Genomic DNA, 17,583 nt, shown 5'->3' on the forward strand with positions numbered 1-17,583 from the left:
CGTAAAGAAGAGCACAAAATCTACAAAATCATGACTTTTTACCAAGATTCAACGGCTGAATTGCAAGAAAACAGCAGAATTCTGCACGAAATCATCAAAATTCTTACAGAAAACCGCATATTTCGATGCAAAACGACGATTTATTGCCGATTTTCGTTGTTTTCTGGCATTAATTCGCAAAGAAGAGCACGAAATCTACAAAATCATGACTTTTTAGCAAGATTCAACGGCTGAATTGCAAGAAAACAGCAGAATTCTGCACGAAATCGTCAAAATTCTTACAGAAAACCGCATATTTCGATGCAAAACGACGATTTCTCGCCGATTTTCGTTGTTTTCTGGCTTGAATTCGCAAAGAAGAGCACAAAATCTACAAAATCATGACTGTTTACCAAGATTCAACGGCTGAATTGCAAGAAAACCGCAGAATTCTGCACGAAATCATCAAAATTCTTACAGAAAACCGCATTTTTCGATGCAAATCGACAATTTCTCGCCGATTTTCGTTGTTTTCTGGCTTAAATTTGCAAAGAAGAGCACGAAATCTACAAAATCATGACTTTTTACCAAAATTCAACGGCTGAATTGCAAGAAAACAACAGAATTCTGCACGAAATCATCAAAATTCTTACAGAAAACCGCATATTTGGATGCAAAACAACGATTTCTCGCCGATTTTCGTTGTTTTCTGGCTTGAATTCGTAAAGATGAGCACGAAATCTACAAAATCATCACTTTTTACCAAGATTCTACGGCTGAATTGCAAGAAAACAGCAGAATTCTGCACGAAATCATCAAAATTCTTACAGAAAACCGCATATTTCGATGCAAAACGACGATTTCTCGCCGATTTTCGTTGTTTTCTGGCTTGAATTCGCAAAGAAGAGCACAAAATCTACAAAATCATGACTGTTTACCAAGATTCAACGGCTGAATTGCAAGAAAACAGCAGAATTCTGCACGAAATCATCAAAATTCTTAGAGAAAACTGCATATTTCGATGCAAAACAACGATTTCTCGCCGATTTTCGTTGTTTTCTATCTTGAATTCGCCAAGAAGAGCACGAAATCTACAAAATCATGACTTTTTACCAAGATTCAACGGCTGAATTGCAAGAAAACTGCAGAATTCTGCACGAAATCGTCAAAATTCTTAGAGAAAACCGCATATTTCGATGCAAAACGACGATTTCTCGCCGATTTTCGTTGTTTTCTGGCTTGAATTCGCAAAGAAAAGCACGAAATCTACAAAATCATCACTTTCTACCAAGATTCAACGGCTGAATTGCAAGAAAACAGCAGAATTCTGCACGAAATCATCAAAATTCTTAGAGAATACCGCATATTTCGATGCAAAACGACGATTTCTCGCCGATTTTCGTGGTTTTCTGGCTTGAATTCGCAAAGAAGAGCACGAAATCTACAAAATCATGACTTTTTACCAAGATTCAACGGCTGAATTGCAAGAAAACAGCAGAATTCTGCACGAAATCATCAAAATTCTTACAGAAAACCGCATATTTCGATGCAAAACGATTATTTCTCGCCGATTTTCGTTGTTTTCTGGCTTGAATTCGCAAAGAAGAGCACGAAATCTACAAAATCATGACTTTTTACCAAAATTCAACGGCTGAATTGCAAGAAAACAGCAGAATTCTGCACGAAATCATCAAAATTCTTACAGAAAACCGCATATTTCGATGCAAAACGACGATTTCTCGCCGATTTTCGTTGTTTTCTGGCTTGAATTCGCAAAGAAGAGCACAAAATCTACAAAATCATGACTGTTTACCAAGATTCAACGGCTGAATTGCAAGAAAACCGCAGAATTCTGCACGAAATCATCAAAATTCTTACAGAAAACCGCATTTTTCGATGCAAATCGACAATTTCTCGCCGATTTTCGTTGTTTTCTGGCTTAAATTCGCAAAGAAGAGCACGAAATCTACAAAATCATGACTTTTTACCAAAATTCAACGGCTGAATTGCAAGAAAACAACAGAATTCTGCACGAAATCATCAAAATTCTTACAGAAAACCGCATATTTGGATGCAAAACAACGATTTCTCGCCGATTTTCGTTGTTTTCTGGCTTGAATTCGCAAAGAAGAGCACAAAATCTACAAAATCATGACTGTTTACCAAGATTCAACGGCTGAATTGCAAGAAAACAACAGAATTCTGCACGAAATCATCAAAATTCTTACAGAAAACCGCATATTTGGATGCAAAACTACGATTTCTCGCCGATTTTCGTTGTTTTCTGGCTTGAATTCGCAAAGAAGAGCACAAAATCTACAAAATCATGACTGTTTACCAAGATTCAACGGCTGAATTGCAAGAAAACCGCAGAATTCTGCACGAAATCATCAAAATTCTTACAGAAAACCGCATTTTTCGATGCAAATCGACAATTTCTCGCCGATTTTCGTTGTTTTCTGGCTTAAATTCGCAAAGAAGAGCACGAAATCTACAAAATCAAGACTTTTTACCAAAATTCAACGGCTGAATTGCAAGAAAACAACAGAATTCTGCACGAAATCATCAAAATTCTTACAGAAAACCGCATATTTGGATGCAAAACAACGATTTCTCGCCGATTTTCGTTGTTTTCTGGCTTGAATTCGTAAAGAAGAGCACAAAATCTACAAAATCATGACTTTTTACCAAGATTCAACGGCTGAATTGCAAGAAAACAGCAGAATTCTGCACGAAATCATCAAAATTCTTACAGAAAACCGCATATTTCGATGCAAAACGACGATTTATTGCCGATTTTCGTTGTTTTCTGGCATTAATTCGCAAAGAAGAGCACGAAATCTACAAAATCATGACTTTTTAGCAAGATTCAACGGCTGAATTGCAAGAAAACAGCAGAATTCTGCACGAAATCGTCAAAATTCTTACAGAAAACCGCATATTTCGATGCAAAACGACGATTTCTCGCCGATTTTCGTTGTTTTCTGGCTTGAATTCGCAAAGAAGAGCACAAAATCTACAAAATCATGACTGTTTACCAAGATTCAACGGCTGAATTGCAAGAAAACCGCAGAATTCTGCACGAAATCATCAAAATTCTTATAGAAAACTGCATTTTTCGATGCAAATCGACAATTTCTCGCCGATTTTCGTTGTTTTCTGGCTTAAATTTGCAAAGAAGAGCACGAAATCTACAAAATCATGACTTTTTACCAAAATTCAACGGCTGAATTGCAAGAAAACAACAGAATTCTGCACGAAATCATCAAAATTCTTACAGAAAACCGCATATTTGGATGCAAAACAACGATTTCTCGCCGATTTTCGTTGTTTTCTGGCTTGAATTCGTAAAGATGAGCACGAAATCTACAAAATCATCACTTTTTACCAAGATTCTACGGCTGAATTGCAAGAAAACAGCAGAATTCTGCACGAAATCGTCAAAATTCTTACAGAAAACCGCATATTTCGATGCAAAACGACGATTTCTCGCCGATTTTCGTTGTTTTCTGGCTTGAATTCGCAAAGAAGAGCACGAAATCTACAAAATCATCACTTTTTACCAAGATTCAACGGCTGAATTGCAAGAAAACAGCAGAATTCTGCACGAAATCATCAAAATTCTTAGAGAATACCGCATATTTCGATGCAAAACGACGATTTCTCGCCGATTTTCGTGGTTTTCTGGCTTGAATTTGCAAAGAAGAGCACGAAATCTACAAAATCATGACTTTTTACCAAGATTCAACGGCTGAATTGCAAGAAAACAGCAGAATTCTGCACGAAATCATCAAAATTCTTACAGAAAACCGCATATTTCGATGCAAAACGATTATTTCTCGCCGATTTTCGTTGTTTTCTGGCTTGAATTCGCAAAGAAGAGCACGAAATCTACAAAATCATGACTTTTTACCAAAATTCAACGGCTGAATTGCAAGAAAACAGCAGAATTCTGCACGAAATCATCAAAATTCTTACAGAAAACCGCATATTTCGATGCAAAACGACGATTTCTCGCCGATTTTCGTTGTTTTCTGGCTTGAATTCGCAAAGAAGAGCACAAAATCTACAAAATCATGACTGTTTACCAAGATTCAACGGCTGAATTGCAAGAAAACCGCAGAATTCTGCACAAAATCATCAAAATTCTTACAGAAAACCGCATTTTTCGATGCAAATCGACAATTTCTCGCCGATTTTCGTTGTTTTCTGGCTTTAATTCGCAAAGAAGAGCACGAAATCTACAAAATCATGACTTTTTACCAAAATTCAACGGCTGAATTGCAAGAAAACAACAGAATTCTGCACGAAATCATCAAAATTCTTACAGAAAACCGCATATTTGGATGCAAAACAACGATTTCTCGCCGATTTTCGTTGTTTTCTGGCTTGAATTCGCAAAGAAGAGCACAAAATCTACAAAATCATGACTGTTTACCAAGATTCAACGGCTGAATTGCAAGAAAACAACAGAATTCTGCACGAAATCATCAAAATTCTTACAGAAATCCGCATATTTGGATGCAAAACAACGATTTCTCGCCGATTTTCGTTGTTTTCTGGCTTGAATTCGCAAAGAAGAGCACAAAATCTACAAAATCATGACTGTTTACCAAGATTCAACGGCTGAATTGCAAGAAAACCGCAGAATTCTGCACGAAATCATCAAAATTCTTACAGAAAACCGCATTTTTCGATGCAAATCGACAATTTCTCGCCGATTTTCGTTGTTTTCTGGCTTAAATTCGCAAAGAAGAGCACGAAATCTACAAAATCAAGACTTTTTACCAAAATTCAACGGCTGAATTGCAAGAAAACAACAGAATTCTGCACGAAATCATCAAAATTCTTACAGAAAACCGCATATTTGGATGCAAAACAACGATTTCTCGCCGATTTTCGTTGTTTTCTGGCTTGAATTCGTAAAGAAGAGCACAAAATCTACAAAATCATGACTTTTTATCAAGATTCAACGGCTGAATTGCAAGAAAACAGCAGAATTCTGCACGAAATCATCAAAATTCTTACAGAAAACCGCATATTTCGATGCAAAACGACGATTTATTGCCGATTTTCGTTGTTTTCTGGCATTAATTCGCAAAGAAGAGCACGAAATCTACAAAATCATGACTTTTTAGCAAGATTCAACGGCTGAATTGCAAGAAAACAGCAGAATTCTGCACGAAATCGTCAAAATTCTTACAGAAAACCGCATATTTCGATGCAAAACGACGATTTCTCGCCGATTTTCGTTGTTTTCTGGCTTGAATTCGCAAAGAAGAGCACAAAATCTACAAAATCATGACTGTTTACCAAGATTCAACGGCTGAATTGCAAGAAAACCGCAGAATTCTGCACGAAATCATCAAAATTCTTACAGAAAACCGCATTTTTCGATGCAAATCGACAATTTCTCGCCGATTTTCGTTGTTTTCTGGCTTAAATTCGCAAAGAAGAGCACGAAATCTACAAAATCATGACTTTTTACCAAAATTCAACGGCTGAATTGCAAGAAAACAACAGAATTCTGCACGAAATCATCAAAATTCTTACAGAAAACCGCATATTTATTATTATTATTATTATTATTATTAAAATTGGATTAGATTGCTGAGGCAAGCCTATTTTGCAATCTTACAACACACTTTATGCAGAGTTCGATTTATTACATTAATATGTAGAATATATGGAAAGTTAAGAGCTAGTACCAATCAACACTTTTTTTTTTTTTTTTTGAGTTGTGATAATAATTAAAATTGTTATTGTTGGATATTATGCATATAATTATCCAGACGTCTTTTGAACTGAAAAATGTTAGCTGCACAAACGATATCATTACTTAGGCTGTTCCAAATCTCAAAACTCCGATTTGTTAGAAAATATTGTCTTGCAGATGTTTTAAAATTTTCTTTTTTTATTTTAAATTCATGACCCCTAAGTCTTGTGTCAGTGTTTATTGTAACAAAATTTGTTTTTTCTTCGGGAAATAGATTATGGGTAATCCTAAACATTTGAATCAAATCCATTCTATTTTGTCTTTCAGCAAGTTCAGAAATATTAAGATGTTGCAGTCTGGTTTTGTAAGGCAATAAGTTATGCTGCTTGGGCCATCTAGAAACAGCATGCTGAACCCTTTCGAGAATATTTCGGTCTTTTACTAAATGAGGTCTCCATACAGCTATTGCGAACTCCATGTGTGGACGAATGTAAGTTGTGTAAAGTCTAGAGCATAAGTCAAGTGAGGGATTTCTAAATATATTTTTTAAAACATATAAAACCGAGAACGCTTTTCTTGCTGAGGTATTACATTGTTCAGTCCAATTTAGTTTGTTGTCAACTATCACACCTAGATCTCTTTGAGAACTAACTTCTTTTATAAAAAAATTGCTGATGGCATAAGGAAATTTTAAATTGTTTTTGCCTAAGTACATGACAGTGCATTTTTCTGAATTTAACGGTAAAAACCACATCTCACACCACTTCTGAACTATATCTAAAGATTCTTGAATGTTGGAGTTACTATCAGAAGAGGCACCAAAAAACTTTAAGTCATCTGCGTATGCAGTATGTTTGCATTTTATCTGTTGAAGAAGATCCGACGTGTAAAGCACGAATAAAATAGGACCTAAAACTGAGCCTTGGGGCACACCGCTAACCACTGCATGTTCCTTAGATAGAGCATCGTGTACTTTTACAACAAAAGTTCGATTAGACAAAAATGCTTTGATCCAATTCAATAACTGGCCAGTTATTCCATAAAGAGACAATTTATGTAAAAGTAAATTATGTGGAACTCTGTCAAAAGCTTTACTAAAGTCTAGAAATACGATGTCCAAAGTCTTTCCTAAGTCCAGAATTTTACTCCATTCATTACACGAAGATAATAAGTTAGAGACTACAGAACGACCAGGAATGAAACCGTGTTGATGTTGTGGCATAATGTTGTTTGTTTGCATAAACTCTAGCAAACGTTTTACCACTATTTTTTCTAGCACTTTACACACCACTGATGTAAGGCTTACTGGTCGATAGTTATTTGCATTGCATTTGTCTCCTTTCTTATATATTGGAGTGACAATGGCTTGTAACCATTGTTCTGGAAGTATGCCAGAATCCATAGATGTATTGAATATCTTTAGAAGCGGATTCACAACGTTGTCGGCACATATTTTAATGACTTTAGGAGATACTTTGTCTGGGCCTGGGGCAGAATCAACAGATAAGTTCTGAATTTCTTGGAGAACATCTTCTTTTGTAAAGCTTATCTCTGAGAGAGCACCAGAAGCTGAATAAAAAGAAAAAGCTGGCAGCGTTGCATTGGAAGAAGCGTTAAAAACAGCTGAAAAACAATCTACTAAAGTGTCTGCAGTTTCTCTGTGGTCTTTACAAGGCTCATTTTGATTGTTGCGCAATACTGGAATAGATACGCGTGAGACCGTATGCTTCCGGACGTAACTGTAAAATGCCTTGGTGTTCTTCAATAGATTCTGCTCAAAGTTGTGTTTTGCAGTTTTTAAATCTTCACGCACTTGGTTCGAAAAAGCCCGATGTATACTGTAGTCCCTAATGTTGCGTGAAGATACAAATTTATTCCATAGTTTTTTTTTAAGTTTAATTTTTTTTAATAGATAATAACTGATCCAAGGTTTATCTTTAAGAGATTTAGTTTTATAAGTTTTAGTGTGTTTCTGAACGTATAGGTTAAGAGTATCTGTAAAGTAAATCCACTGATCATGTACAGAAGTAAGCTTGTAAAATATAGTCCAATCGTGTTCGCTAAGATCTTTGTTAATTAATGAGTAATTGATTTTATTGTATTGTTTCGTGTCAGTTTTTGGTGTGTTGTACAAAATAACTTGTATTTCAAAATTTATGGAGCAATGGTCAGAGATGCCGATAGGAGTTTTCACTTCCACGTTAGATATTAAATTAGGATCTCTTGAAAGTATTAGGTCTAGCGTAGCAGGATTGTTGAAATTTCCAAATCGAGTTGGTTCGTTTATTAACTGATATATACCATTGTAGTTCAGTGTTTCAATAAAATTGCTTTCAGTCAAATTGGATCCTTCATATAGGTTTCTGTTCCAAGAAATACCAGGAAAGTTAAAGTCACCAATAATTATAAGGTTGGGTAAAGAATTGAAAGCGTTCTGAATGGTAGTGTTTAGCTTTTGGTCATTTTCGAAACTAGACATATTAGAGGTGATTGGAGGCCTATATATGCAGCTAATTACAAAACTAAGCTTTTGGTTAGAAAATTTTAACCAAAGTGACTCATATGAATTAGTGTTTATATCAAGAGCAGTAACGGTAAAATTTTTTAGAATTGCCAGGTCCACATATAAACATACTCCTCCACCCCTGCTGTTATTACGATCATTTCTATATAGTGCATAATTATTAAGTGAAACAACGGAATCAGGTATGTTTGCATTTAACCATGTTTCTGAAATAGCAACAATTGACGGTTTAGAATTTATAATTTCCGCTGATAAATCATTAAATTTGGAAGAAAGAGAACAAACATTAGCATATAGAACTGATAAACAAAATGGCTTGCCTACATCGCGTTTTTTAAAGTAATTATTTGGGGTATTTTTTTGACATATTTTATTGTAAGATTATTTTCACCGTTTTCCTGCCTAGTCTTTAATTCCGAGCGTATAGAGTTTAAGTAATTTCTTTGCATGAGAGTTTTGTCATCGCTGATTACCACTTTATTAAATTTTTTACTTTGAAGCAAATGATTTTTTTTTTTTAAGCACAAATTTCTTTGAGACAAATTCTTAAATGTCACTCTAAGAGGTCGAATTTTATCAGGAGTGGCAATACCAATTCGTTCAATAAACTCTGGTTGGACTACAAGCGTTGGATCACAAATTTCTAATATGTCATTTACAGTTGCGCAATCATCAATATCCGGGCTTTCTCTAACATTGTAAACAATTACGTTAGAAGCCTTTAATGTCCTTTCGACCGATTCATTTATCAAAGATTCTTTTTCAGTTAGATTTAGTGACTGAGATTCCAACTTTTTTTCAAGTTGACTAAAGCGAGTACTAAAATCATTTCTTAAATCTTGTACCAGGTTCTTTACTTCACCGATCGTGTTTAAAACAAAATTACAACTGTTACAAAAAAGTTTTAAGTTAGAACTGGTTTTCTTTTTTATAATTTTTAATTCTTCATCGGTGATATCCAGACAACCCAAATGAACAGCTAATTTACATCCATCGCAATTAGTGTATGCAGAGTTTTTCTCAATTTCCATGAAACAGTGACAACACTTTGGGTTCATTATGAATTCTTAAAACTTAGTGTTAAATAATAAACGAAACCGCAAAGTATCTTATGCAAATGAAAATCTAATTCTCAAACAACAGCGACCGGCGGCTAGCTAGTTGTCGGGCCTTATCGCAAAATTTGCCGATAAAACAGTAAAAACCAAAAAAAGAAAGAAAGAAAAAAAACAAAAAAAGCAAAAGAAAAACAAAAAGAAACAAGATTATCGCGTGTTATTAATAATTGTTTACTTACCCAATAAATCACAACTTAGTGTTAAATAATAAACGAAACCCCAAATTATCTTATGCAAATGAAAATCTAATTCTCAAACAACAGCGGCCGGCGGCTAGCCAGCTGTCGGGGGCCTTATCGCAAAATTTGCCGATAATACAATAAAAACCAAAGAAAGAAAGAAAGAAAAAAAAAGAAAAAAAACAAAAAGAAACAAGATTATCGCGTGTTATTAATAATTGTTCACTTACCCAATAAATCACAAAGTCAAAAGATTCATTTATCTACAATAAATCACAATAATTCACTTAGAACGTAGGAGCGACGATAGAACACGTCTGCACGCACCGAACTCACGAATTCGAATATTTGGATGCAAAACAACGATTTCTCGCCGATTTTCGTTGTTTTCTGGCTTGAATTCGTAAAGAAGAGCACGAAATCTACAAAATCATCACTTTTTACCAAGATTCTACGGCTGAATTGCAAGAAAACAGCAGAATTCTGCACGAAATCATCAAAATTCTTACAGAAAACCGCATATTTCGATGCAAAACGACGATTTATTGCCGATTTTCGTTGTTTTCTGGCATTAATTCGCAAAGAAGAGCACGAAATCTACAAAATCATGACTTTTTACCAAGATTCAACGGCTGAATTGCAAGAAAACAGCAGAATTCTGCACGAAATCGTCAAAATTCTTACAGAAAACCGCATATTTCGATGCAAAACGACGATTTCTCGCCGATTTTCGTTGTTTTCTGGCTTGAATTCGCAAAGAAGAGCACGAAATCTACAAAATCATCACTTTTTACCAAGATTCTACGGCTGAATTGCAAGAAAACAGCAGAATTCTGCACGAAATCATTAAAATTCGTACAGAAAACCGCATATTTCGATGCAAAACAACGATTTCTCGCCGATTTTCGTTGTTTTCTGGCTTGAATTCGCAAAGAAGAGCACGAAATCTACAAAATCATGATTTTTTACCAAGATTCAACGGCTGAATTGCAAGAAAACAGCAGAATTCTGCACGAAATCATCAAAATTCTTAGAGAAAACTGCATATTTCGATGCAAAACAACGATTTCTCGCCGATTTTCGTTGTTTTCTATCTTGAATTCGCCAAGAAGAGCACGAAATCTACAAAATCATGACTTTTTACCAAGATTCAACGGCTGAATTGCAAGAAAACTGCAGAATTCTGCACGAAATCGTCAAAATTCTTAGAGAAAACCGCATATTTCGATGCAAAACGACGATTTCTCGCCGATTTTCGTTGTTTTCTGGCTTGAATTCGCAAAGAAAAGCACGAAATCTACAAAATCATCACTTTCTACCAAGATTCAACGGCTGAATTGCAAGAAAACAGCAGAATTCTGCACGAAATCATCAAAATTCTTAGAGAATACCGCATATTTCGATGCAAAACGACGATTTCTCGCCGATTTTCGTGGTTTTCTGGCTTGAATTCGCAAAGAAGAGCACGAAATCTACAAAATCATGACTTTTTACCAAGATTCAACGGCTGAATTGCAAGAAAACAGCAGAATTCTGCACGAAATCATCAAAATTCTTACAGAAAACCGCATATTTCGATGCAAAACGATTATTTCTCGCCGATTTTCGTTGTTTTCTGGCTTGAATTCGCAAAGAAGAGCACGAAATCTACAAAATCATGACTTTTTACCAAAATTCAACGGCTGAATTGCAAGAAAACAGCAGAATTCTGCACGAAATCATCAAAATTCTTACAGAAAACCGCATATTTCGATGCAAAACGACGATTTCTCGCCGATTTTCGTTGTTTTCTGGCTTGAATTCGCAAAGAAGAGCACAAAATCTACAAAATCATGACTGTTTACCAAGATTCAACGGCTGAATTGCAAGAAAACCGCAGAATTCTGCACGAAATCATCAAAATTCTTACAGAAAACCGCATTTTTCGATGCAAATCGACAATTTCTCGCCGATTTTCGTTGTTTTCTGGCTTGAATTCGTAAAGAAGAGCACAAAATCTACAAAATCATGACTTTTTACCAAGATTCTACGGCTGAATTGCAAGAAAACAGCAGAATTCTGCACGAAATCATCAAAATTTTTACAGAAAACCGCATATTTCGATGCAAAACGACGATTTCTCGCCGATTTTCGTTGTTTTCTGGCTTGAATTCGCAAAGAAGAGCACGAAATCTACAAAATCATGACTTTTTACCAAGATTCAACGGCTGAATTGCAAGAAAACAGCAGAATTCTGCACGAAATCATCAAAATTCTTAGAGAAAACTGCATATTTCGATGCAAAACAACGATTTCTCGCCGATTTTCGTTGTTTTCTATCTTGAATTCGCCAAGAGGAGCACGAAATCTACAAAATCATGACTTTTTACCTAGATTCAACGGCTGAATTGCAAGAAAACAGCAGAATTCTGCACGAAATCATCAAAATTCTCACAGAAAACCGCATATTTCGATGCAAAACAACGATTTCTCGCCGATTTTCGTTGTTTTCTGGCTTGAATTTGCCAAGAAGAGCACGAAATCTATAAAATCATGACTTTTTACCTAGATTCAACGGCTGAATTGCAAGAAAACAGCAGAATTCTGCACGAAATCATCAAAATTCTTACAGAAAACCGCATATTTCGATGCAAAACAACGATTTCTCGCCGATTTTCGTTGTTTTCTGGCTTGAATTTGCCAAGAAGAGCACGAAATCTATAAAATCATGACTTTTTACCTAGATTCAACGGCTGAATTGCAAGAAAACAGCAGAATTCTGCACGAAATCATCAAAATTCTTACAGAAAACCGCATATTTCGATGCAAAACGACGATTTCTCCCCGATTTTCGTTGTTTTCTGGCTTGAATTCGCAAAGAAGAGCACGAAATCTACAAAATCATGACTTTTTACCAAGATTCAACGACTGAATTGCAAGAAAACAGCAGAATTCTGCACGAAATCGTCAAAATTCTTAGAGAAAACCGCATATTTCGATGCAAAACGACGATTTCTCGCCGATTTTCGTTGTTTTCTGGCTTGAATTCGCAAAGAAGAGCACGAAATCTACAAAATCATGACTTTTTACCAAGATTCAACAGCTGAATTGCAAGAAAACAGCAGAATTCTGCACGAAATCATCAAAATTCTTACAGAAAACCGCATATTTCGATGCAAAACGACGATTTCTCGCCGATTTTCGTTGTTTTCTGGCTTGAATTCGCAAAGAAGAGCACGAAATCTACAAAATCATCACTTTTTACCAAGATTCTACGGCTGAATTGCAAGAAAACAGCAGAATTCTGCACGAAATCATCAAAATTCTTACAGAAAACCGCATATTTCGATGCAAAACGACGATTTCTCGCCGATTTTCGTTGTTTTCTGGCTTGAATTCGCAAAGAAGAGCACGAAATCTACAAAATCATGAGTTTTTACCAAGATTCAACGGCTGAATTGCAAGAAAACAGCAGAATTCTGCACGAAATCATCAAAATTCTTAGAGAAAACTGCATATTTCGATGCAAAACAACGATTTCTCGCCGATTTTCGTTGTTTTCTATCTTGAATTCGCCAAGAAGAGCACGAAATCTACAAAATCATGACTTTTTACCAAGATTCAACGGCTGAATTGCAAGAAAACAGCAGAATTCTGCACGAAATCGTCAAAATTCTTAGAGAAAACCGCATATTTCGATGCAAAACGACGATTTCTCGCCGATTTTCGTTGTTTTCTGGCTTGAATTCGCAAAGAAGAGCACGAAATCTACAAAATCATCACTTTTTACCAAGATTCAACGGCTGAATTGCAAGAAAACAGCAGAATTCTGCACGAAATCATCAAAATTCTTAGAGAAAACCGCATATTTCGATGCAAAACGATTATTTCTCGCCGATTTTCGTGGTTTTCAGGCTTGAATTCGCAAAGAAGAGCACGAAATCTACAAAATCATGACTTTTTACCAAGATTCAACGGCTGAATTGCAAGAAAACAGCAGAATTCTGCACGAAATCATCAAAATTCTTACAGAAAACCGCATATTTTGATGCAAAACGACGATTTCTCGCCGATTTTCGTTGTTTTCTGGCTTGAATTCGCAAAGAAGAGCACAAAATCTACAAAATCATGACTGTTTACCAAGATTCAACAGCTGAATTGCAAGAAAACCGCAGAATTCTGCACGAAATCATCAAAATTCTTACAGAAAACCGCATTTTTCGATGCAAATCGACAATTTCTCGCCGATTTTCGTTGTTTTCTGGCCTAAATTCGCAAAGAAGAGCACGAAATCTACAAAATCATGACTTTTTACCAAGATTCAACGGCTGAATTGCAAGAAAACAACAGAATTCTGCACGAAATCATCAAAATTCTTACAGAAAACCGCATATTTGGATGCAAAACAACGATTTCTCGCCGATTTTCGTTGTTTTCTGGCTTGAATTCGCAAAGAAGAGCACGAAATCTACAAAATCATCACTTTTTACCAAGATTCTACGGCTGAATTGCAAGAAAACAGCAGAATTCTGCACGAAATCATCAAAATTCTTACAGAAAACCGCATATTTCGATGCAACACGACGATTTCTCGCCGATTTTCGTTGTTTTCTGGCTTGAATTCGCAAAGAAGAGCACGAAATCTACAAAATCATGACTTTTTACCAAGATTCAACGGCTGAATTGCAAGAAAACAGCAGAATTCTGCACGAAATCATCAAAATTCTTAGAGAAAACCGCATATTTCGATGCAAAACGACGTTTTCTCGCTGATTTTCGTTGTTTTCTATCTTGAATTCGCAAAGAAGAGCACGAAATCTACAAAATCATGACTTTTTACCAAGATTCAACGGCTGAATTGCAAGAAAACAGCAGAATTCTGCACGAAATCATCAAAATTCTTAGAGAAAACTGCATATTTCGATGCAAAACAACGATTTCTCGCCGATTTTCGTTGTTTTCTATCTTGAATTCGCCAAGAAGAGCACGAAATCTACAAAATCATGACTTTTTACCAAGATTCAACGGCTGAATTGCAAGAAAACAGCAGAATTCTGCATGAAATCATCAAAATTCTTACAGAAAACCGCATATTTCGATGCAAAACAACGATTTCTCGCCGATTTTCGTTGATTTCTGGCTTGAATTCGCAAAGAAGAGCACGAAATCTACAAAATCATGACTTTTTACCAAGATTCAACGGCTGAATTGCAAGAAAACAGCAGAATTCTGCACGAAATCATCAAAATTCTTAGAGAAAACCGCATATTTCGATGCAAAACGACGATTTCTCGCCGATTTTTGTGGTTTTCTGGCTTGAATTCGCAAAGAAGAGCACGAAATCTACAAAATCATGACTTTTTACCAAGATTCAACGGCTGAATTGCAAGAAAACAGCAGAATTCTGCACAAAATCATCAAAATTCTTACAGAAAACCGCATATTTCGATGCAAAACGATTATTTCTCACCGATTTTCGTTGTTTTCTGGCTTGAATTTGCAAAGAAGAGCACGAAATCTACAAAATCATGACTTTTTACTAAGATTCAACGGCTGAATTGCAAGAAAACCGCAGAATTCTGCACGAAATCATCAAAATTCTTACAGAAAACCGCATATTTCGATGCAAAACGACGATTTCTCGCCGATTTTCGTTGTTTTCTGGCTTGAATTCGCAAAGAAGAGCACGAAATCTACAAAATCATCACTTTTTACCAAGATTCTACGGCTGAATTGCAAGAAAACAGCAGAATTCTGCACGAAATCATCAAAATTCTTACAGAAAACCGCATATTTCGATGCAAAACGACGATTTCTCGCCGATTTTCGTTGTTTTCTGGCTTGAATTCGCAAAGGAGAGCACGAAATCTACAAAATCATGACTTTTTACCAAGATTCAACGGCTGAATTGCAAGAAAACAGCAGAATTCTGCACGAAATCATCAAAATTCTTACAGAAAACCGCATATTTCGATGCAAAACGACGATTTCTCGCCGATTTTCGTTGTTTTCTGGCTTGAATTCGCAAAGAAGAGCACGAAATCTACAAAATCATGAGTTTTTACCAAGATTCAACGGCTGAATTGCAAGAAAACAGCAGAATTCTGCACGAAATCATCAAAATTCTTAGAGAAAACTGCATATTTCGATGCAAAACAACGATTTCTCGCCGATTTTCGTTGTTTTCTATCTTGAATTCGCCAAGAAGAGCACGAAATCTACAAAATCATGACTTTTTACCAAGATTCAACGGCTGAATTGCAAGAAAACAGCAGAATTCTGCACGAAATCGTCAAAATTCTTAGAGAAAACCGCATATTTCGATGCAAAACGACGATTTCTCGCCGATTTTCGTTGTTTTCTGGCTTGAATTCGCAAAGAAGAGCACGAAATCTACAAAATCATCACTTTTTACCAAGATTCAACGGCTGAATTGCAAGAAAACAGCAGAATTCTGCACGAAATCATCAAAATTCTTAGAGAAAACCGCATATTTCGATGCAAAACGACGATTTCTCGCCGATTTTCGTGGTTTTCAGGCTTGAATTCGCAAAGAAGAGCACGAAATCTACAAAATCATGACTTTTTACCAAGATTCAACGGCTGAATTGCAAGAAAACAGCAGAATTCTGCACGAAATCATCAAAATTCTTACAGAAAACCGCATATTTCGATGCAAAACGATTATTTCTCGCCGATTTTCGTTGTTTTCTGGCTTGAATTCGCAAAGAAGAGCACGAAATCTACAAAATCATGACTTTTTACCAAGATTCAACGGCTGAATTGCAAGAAAACAGCAGAATTCTGCACGAAATCATCAAAATTCTTACAGAAAACCGCATATTTTGATGCAAAACGACGATTTCTCGCCGATTTTCGTTGTTTTCTGGCTTGAATTCGCAAAGAAGAGCACAAAATCTACAAAATCATGACTGTTTACCAAGATTCAACGGCTGAATTGCAAGAAAACCGCAGAATTCTGCACGAAATCATCAAAATTCTTACAGAAAACCGCATTTTTCGATGCAAATCGACAATTTCTCGCCGATTTTCGTTGTTTTCTGGCCTAAATTCGCAAAGAAGAGCACGAAATCTACAAAATCATGACTTTTTACCAAGATTCAACGGCTGAATTGCAAGAAAACAACAGAATTCTGCACGAAATCATCAAAATTCTTACAGAAAACCGCATATTTGGATGCAAAACAACGATTTCTCGCCGATTTTCGTTGTTTTCTGGCTTGAATTCGCAAAGAAGAGCACGAAATCTACAAAATCATCACTTTTTACCAAGATTCTACGGCTGAATTGCAAGAAAACAGCAGAATTCTGCACGAAATCATCAAAATTCTTACAGAAAACCGCATATTTCGATGCAACACGACGATTTCTCGCCGATTTTCGTTGTTTTCTGGCTTGAATTCGCAAAGAAGAGCACGAAATCTACAAAATCATGACTTTTTACCAAGATTCAACGGCTGAATTGCAAGAAAACAGCAGAATTCTGCACGAAATTATCAAAATTCTTAGAGAAAACCGCATATTTCGATGCAAAACGACGTTTTCTCGCTGATTTTCGTTGTTTTCTATCTTGAATTCGCAAAGAAGAGCACGAAATCTACAAAATCATGACTTTTTACCAAGATTCAACGGCTGAATTGCAAGAAAACAGCAGAATTCTGCACGAAATCATCAAAATTCTTAGAGAAAACTGCATATTTCGATGCAAAACAACGATTTCTCGCCGATTTTCGTTGTTTTCTATCTTGAATTCGCCAAGAAGAGCACGAAATCTACAAAATCATGACTTTTTACCTAGATTCAACGGCTGAATTGCAAGAAAACAGCAGAATTCTGCATGAAATCATCAAAATTCTTACAGAAAACCGCATATTTCGATGCAAAACAACGATTTCTCGCCGATTTTCGTTGTTTTCTGGCTTGAATTCGCAAAGAAGAGCACGAAATCTACAAAATCATGACTTTTTACCAAGATTCAACGGCTGAATTGCAAGAAAACAGCAGAATTCTGCACGAAATCATCAAAATTCTTAGAGAAAACCGCATATTTCGATGCAAAACGACGAT

The sequence above is a fragment of the Gnatocerus cornutus genome, unplaced genomic scaffold, assembly GCF_029298725.1.
Source record: "Gnatocerus cornutus isolate USDA-ARS CGAHR unplaced genomic scaffold, icGnaCorn1.1 ctg00000021.1, whole genome shotgun sequence".
Taxonomy (NCBI): Eukaryota; Metazoa; Arthropoda; class Insecta; order Coleoptera; family Tenebrionidae; genus Gnatocerus; species Gnatocerus cornutus.